Raw genomic sequence first — 6,667 nt, 5'->3', positions numbered from 1 at the left:
GTGGAACAACGCAAGATTTGCTGGCAAGACCTATGGTCAATGGAACAGAGCAGGATCAGTTTCCTCATCAGGTCAACATATGATGTTCTCCCATCACCACAGAACCTAAACCTCTGGGTAGGAGAGGATCCCTCATGTCCTTTGTGTTCATCACCTGCAACATTAAGGCACATTTTGACAGGATGTAAGGTGGCGTTTAGCTAAGGACGGTTTACTTGGTGCCATGACCAGGTGCTGCGATGTTTGGCCTTAGCATTGGAAGACAAGCGTAACATGACCAATAAGTTGCCACCAGGTCCATCAAAACATTATACACAAAAGACAACATTCCTCCTCCCAGGAGAGCAACCACCAAGAAAAGGTGGTAAAACCAATCCTCGCCCAGGACAACTGGAAGCTGCTAGAGACTGGAAAATGCTGGCAGATGTTGGTCAACAGCTTATTTTTCCACCTGAGATTGCCACCACTAACCTTCGACCAGATACTGTCTTGTGGTCTGGATCAGCACGCCTTGTCCACTTGGTAGAGTTAACGGTGGCGGGCTCCCGAGTGGCGCATCCAGTAAAGGCGCTCCTCGCAGGATGTGCCCTATAGCCTGGAGATCGCAGTCCAGGCTATGTCACAGCTGACCGTGACCGAGAGTTCCTAGGGGGCGGCGCACAATTGGCTGAGCGCTGCCCGGGTAGGGAGGGCTTAGGTCGGCAGGGGAATCCACGGCTCACCGCACATCAGCGACCCCTGTGGCCGATAGGGCGCCTGTGGCTCTGCAGCGGAGCCGCCAGATCTGTGTTGTCCTCCGGCACTATAGGTCTGGTGGCATTGCTGTGGATCTGCAGTGCGAAAAATGACGGCTTGGAAGGAGCACGTTTCGGAGGACGCGTGTTCCAGCCTCCATTTCCAGAGTCGGCGGGGGGGTTGCGAGCGGTGAGCCGGGGATACAGATACTAATTGGGCATGCTAAACTGGGGTGAAAACCGGGGTAAAATAATTGGCGACGACTAAATTTAAAAAAAAAAAAAAAAAAAAAAAAACGGTGGCATGTGAGGATGCTGTGGATGAAGCTTATGAAACGAAGAAACTTCGGTACGCTCAACTGGCTGCTGAAGTGGAACAGCGAGGATGGAGAGTCCGGGTTTACCCAGTGGAGGTGGGTTGTCGAGGATTTGTGGCACACTCTACAACCCAGTTTCTCAGAGACGTCGGATTCAGTGGCCAAGAGTTGCGTCGCACAGTGAAGAACTTACCTGAAGCAGCAACTGGCTGTGGTTTAGACGGAAAGATTATGGCTGGGGATCTCAAGCACAATAGAAAGAAAGAAACACTGATGTACGGGTAAGTAAGCTGGGCTGAGTTGAGTGGGGGACGGAGGGGGGTGATGCTAGGACGCCAGAATCACCGTCGAGCCCTCTTGAGGTGTCGTGGGCTAGTCGTCGAAACACAGAGGATGGAAGGTGCCCACTTGAAGACCCCAGAGATGTACCCTACTTCGCTCAATCCAGACGGTTGTCATGTGATGCGCTGGGGAGACCGCACTGTGGTTGATCCTCGGAGCCAGCATCGCAGCCATGTGTGTGCTGATGTGCCAGTGAGGCAAAATAAGCTGATCCCTGGAGCCAGCATTACACTTCAGCCATCAACACCAGACAGGAGGATATCTACATCATCATATGGAAGGAAACGCAAATGGACAGAGACACAGATGGATCACATTAGCTTACTGTAAAGCTGCGTCTTAGTTGGTGCTTATCTTGGCGAGAGCCGAGTTCAAATCAGCATGAAGTTTTAACATCTACTCTCGTGTAATGGAAATCAGGTCCTTCTTTAGCACAACTTGTATAATATATCAGGGGATTTGCAGGCTGTTTTCCTGTCCGCCTAACTGTCTTTTTGTATGTCATGTTTTACATATCTAGAGAACAGTTAGTCCATTGTGATGAACCTAGGAATCATAAGTCATGTAATGCACTCAAAATCCACTACAAGGAGATGGTGTGTCCCTCTTCATTTCTTTCAATTATTTTGAGAAAACCATGACAAATTCTTAGGACACTTGCCAATGTATATTGTTTACCACAAGTTATTTAATGCATCAAATCCTGGGAGTGTATGGAGGCTATCTGTGCAACCATCAGTCCTGTCACACTTACATTTCTACATATTGCTATTGGCAGAAAAGTGCTTACCCAATTATGATGAACCTTTCCTCATAGCTCATGTTATTAAGTCCTGGGACCTGCCTAGTTACCCTTGTCTGTACCTTCTCAAGTGCAATGATGTCTTTTTTTTGTATTGGGGCCTTTACTAGGGCATTGTGTAATCTTAACATAACCTCCCTAGACTTGTATTCCACACTTTTGACAATTTATTTGCCTTTTCACTTGCTTCACCACATTGGCGAGATACTTTTAATCCACTAACACTGAGATCCTTTTCAAAGTCTTTATTCCCTATTCCCATCCTATTCATGTTATACTTATGTATATGGATTATTACGCCCAATGTGTCACAAGTTTGACAAGTTACATATCATCTGCAAATTTAACAAGCTTGCTATGTGTGTCTTGGTCCAAGTCATGTATATACTGTAAATGAGGAAGAATAAGGGTTCAAGTACAGACCCTTGTGGTATTCCACTAAGTTAGTCACCCCAATAAGATTCTACACCTCTCAACTACACTCTGCTTTGTTTTTCAACCAGTTCTGTATCCAATTACATGTTCTGCCCTTCTACATTAGCTGTAACATCCTTAAAAGTCAAGTAGGTTAGCTAAGCATGACCTCCCTCTTCTGAACCCATGCTAGCTACCCCCTATAATATTGTTGCTGTACAACATATATATATATATATATATATATATATATATATATATATATATATATATATACACACACACACACACACACACACACATCTCCTCTCCTATCCAGTCTATCTTTTCAGAATATTGTATACCTCCATGTTGAATTCCTCAGGACTAAGCCAAGCTTCTGTAATTTCAAAATCATACTTTTCATGTGTGCTTCTTGTTCTAACATATATTTCTGATGCTTCTGGCATTTAAACACAGGCTTTTTTTTATTCTTCTTCTTCTATGGGACTTACACTTTTAGTCCCAACTAGAACTTGATTTTGGTTCCTACCCACCCCTGTGCCTAGTTTAACTCCTTTCTAATTTTCCTGATGGTTCCTTCTATGTTCATGCCAGAACAGCTGCTCCCCTATGATTAAAGTGTAAGTCATCTTTCTTGCAATGCTCACACCCCCAAAGGTGCTCCAGTTATCAAGCCCTCCCTTCTGCATTTATTCTCTAACCATATGTTTAAACCAATTATTCTACCAAGCCTCTCCTCTCCCAAGCACCCCAGAGAAGATACTTGACTCCCTTTCTCAAACCTGGTGGCAAGCTCAGTGAATCTCTTTCAGTACATCTGACCTGCTCTCAGGTATGTTATTTGTCCACTGTTGGTTCTGTACAAGTGCTGTTGGTGACCCGCTCTACTTTGTCGACCACATCTTCAACTCTGGTACCAGGGAGACAGATGCCACTCCTGTAAACTGGGTCCCTTCTGCAAAACATCTCTGAAAACGTGGACAGGCTCCTAGAACGAACAGGAGACGACCCGGTAGTAGTCATCCACATCGGTACAAACAACATTGGAAGAGACAGGCCAAAATCCCTACAAAACAAATTCAGAGAGCTAAGAAGGAAATTAAAAGACAATACCAAAATGGTGGTATTTTCTGGGATACAGCTGGCACCTTGCAAAGGAGGATACGGACAGCTGGAAATAATGAATCTAAACACATGGCTGAAATTGTCGTGCACACAGGGAGGCTTCACCTTCCTTGAACATTGGACCACATTCTACAACAAGGACTATCTATATAGGCAGGACAGACTGCACTTAAATAAAATGGGAACCAATCTACTCGAGGAGGTTAAGAAGCATTTAAACTAGAAAGGAAGGGGGGGATAAATCAACAAAAAAAAACAGAAGGGAGACTACATCAAAACAAGGGCAACAACTCAGGTAAGATAGCCATTAAATTTATTTATCTAAATGCTAGAAGTCTCAAAAATAAATTGTTAGAACTTGAAGCTACTATACTAACAAGTAACTACAATGTGATAGGTGTTACGGAAACTTGGTTATCCGAGTGATGGAGACAAATATAATATTAGTGGGTATACAGTGTATAGGAAAGACATGCAAGACTGAAGAGGCAGAGGGGTAGCGCTATACAAAATAGTCAAAATAGTCTTGAAGCCCAGGTGTTAAATCTGGAAGGAAAAAACAACGCAGAATCAATATGGGTCAGAATAATGGAAAGAAATTTAAAGGGCATAACAGGCATGCTGTAGACCGCCAAATTCAGACACTGAGCAAAATAATCTGTTACACAATGACATTAGAAATGCGTGTAGCAAAGGAGAAGCCACACTAATGGAGGATTTCAACTTCCCTCATATAAAATGGGAAAACCCGGTGGGGAGCACGACAGACAAAATTGAAATGGTGGAAATGACAAATGACTGCATCCTAACGCAATTTGTCAAAGCACCGACTAGAGGGGAGGCATGCCTTGATTTAGTCTTTTCAAATAACGAAGACAGAATAACTAAAACAGAGTTCAGAGAACCATTGGCACTCTCAGACCACAACATGGTCTCATTTGAAGTGCTTTTAAAAACCCCAAAAGTAATGACTAAAGCTAAGGTTTACAATTTTAGAAACACAAACTATGAAGGTATGAAACAGAGACTAACAGAAGTAGATTGGAGTAAAATAGATTAAACATCCACAGAAAAAGGACGGCTGTTTTTTTAAAAATGTAGTACTAGAGGTACAAAACAATTACATCCCAAAAGTAGACAAATCTAAATCAAAATGGCCAAAATGGTTTAATAGATCAATTAAAAAAAATATTCAGCAAAAAAAGGCACTTTACAGAGCGTTTACAAGGGACCAAAAACAAAGTACACAGAAAGAGTACTTGGAACTGCAAACGCAAGTCCAAAAGGAAGTTAGAAAGGCCAAGAGAGAGATAGAAATGAGCATTGCTAAGGGGGCTAAAACCAATTCCAAAAAGTTTTTCCAATATTATAACAGCAAGAGAAGATTCAAAGAGGAGGTAAAATGTCTAAGAATGGCAAAATCATAGACGAAGAGAAAAAAACAACAAATATATTAAATGATTACTTTTCACAAGTTTTTACAAAGGAGATACAGACAGCATGACCCACATGTCGACCTGTTCTTATCCAGTTTTAAATAACTTTAGCATAACAGAGGCAGAAGTGTTAAAGGGACTAGGAGCTCTTAAAATAAACAAATCCCCTGGGCCGGATTAAATCCTCCCAATAGTACTCAAAGAAATGAAAGAAGTTATTTACAAACCGCTGACCAAAATCATGCAACAGTCTCCTGACACAAGGGCTGTACCAACAGACTGCAGAATTGCAAATGTAATACCGATCCACAAAAAGGGAGACAAAATCGAACCAGGTAACTACAGACCAATAAGCCTGACTTCCATCATATGTAAACTTATGGAAACCATAATAAGATCCAAAATGGAAAATTACCTATATGGTAACAGTATCCTGGGAGACAGTCAGCATGGTTTTAGGAAAGGGAGATCGTGTCTAACTAACCTGCTTGATTTTTGTTGAGGATGCAACATCGACAGTGGATAATTGCAAAGCATATGACATGGTTTATTTAGATTTCCAGAAAGCTTTTGACAAAGTCTCGCATAAAAGATTAGTTCTCAAACTGGGGCTCCCGAGTGGCGCATCCAGTAAAGGCGCTCCATGTTGAGTGCAGGATGTGCTGTATAGTCTGGACATCGCGAGTTCGAGCCCAGGCTATTCCTTTGCCGACCGGACGGGAGCTTCCAGGGGGCGGCGCTCAATTGGCCGAGCGCCGCCCGGGGGAGGGAGGGGTTAGGTCTGCCAGGGTGTCCTCGGCTCACCGCGCACCAGCGACCCCTGTAGTCTGGCCGGGTACCTGCGAGCTTGCCTGTAAGCTTCCTGAGAGCTGCGTTGTCCTCCGACGCTGTAGCTCTTAGGTGGCTGCATAGTGAGTCCGCAGTGCGAAAAAAAAGCAGTCATCTGACTGCACACGCTTCGGAGGACAGCATGTGTTCGTCTTTGCCCTCCCGAGTCAGCGCTGGGGCGGTAGCGGTGAGCTGAGCCTAAAAATAATTGACCATTTCCAAATTGGGGAGAAAATAGTAAAAGTAATTGGCAACGACAATTAAAAACAAAAAAAGTTCTCAAACTGAACACAGTAGAGATTCAAGGAAATGCATGCACATGGATTAGGGAGTGGTTAACATGTAGAAAACTGAAAGTACTGATTAGAGGAGAAACCTCGAAATGGAGCAAGGTAACCAGTGGTCCTCTGCTATTCCTAATCTAAATTAATGACTTGGATTCTAGTATAGAAAGTAAACTTGTTAAATTTGCAAACACTGTTAAGTGGCAAACACTGTTGCAGTAGCAAAGGTCATTCAAAATGATTTAGGCAGCATTCAGAACTAGGCAGACACATGGCAAATTACATTTTAGAGAAAAGTGTAAGATACTGCACGCAGGCAATACAAATGTTATAAATACCATTTGGGAGATAATGAAATTGAAGAAGGAATCTATGAAAAAGA

The sequence above is a fragment of the Acipenser ruthenus genome, chromosome 4 (assembly GCF_902713425.1).
Source record: "Acipenser ruthenus chromosome 4, fAciRut3.2 maternal haplotype, whole genome shotgun sequence".
In the NCBI taxonomy this organism is placed as follows: domain Eukaryota; kingdom Metazoa; phylum Chordata; class Actinopteri; order Acipenseriformes; family Acipenseridae; genus Acipenser; species Acipenser ruthenus.
The sequence above is the reverse complement of the archived record's forward strand: the minus strand, read 5'-3'. Positions refer to the sequence as shown.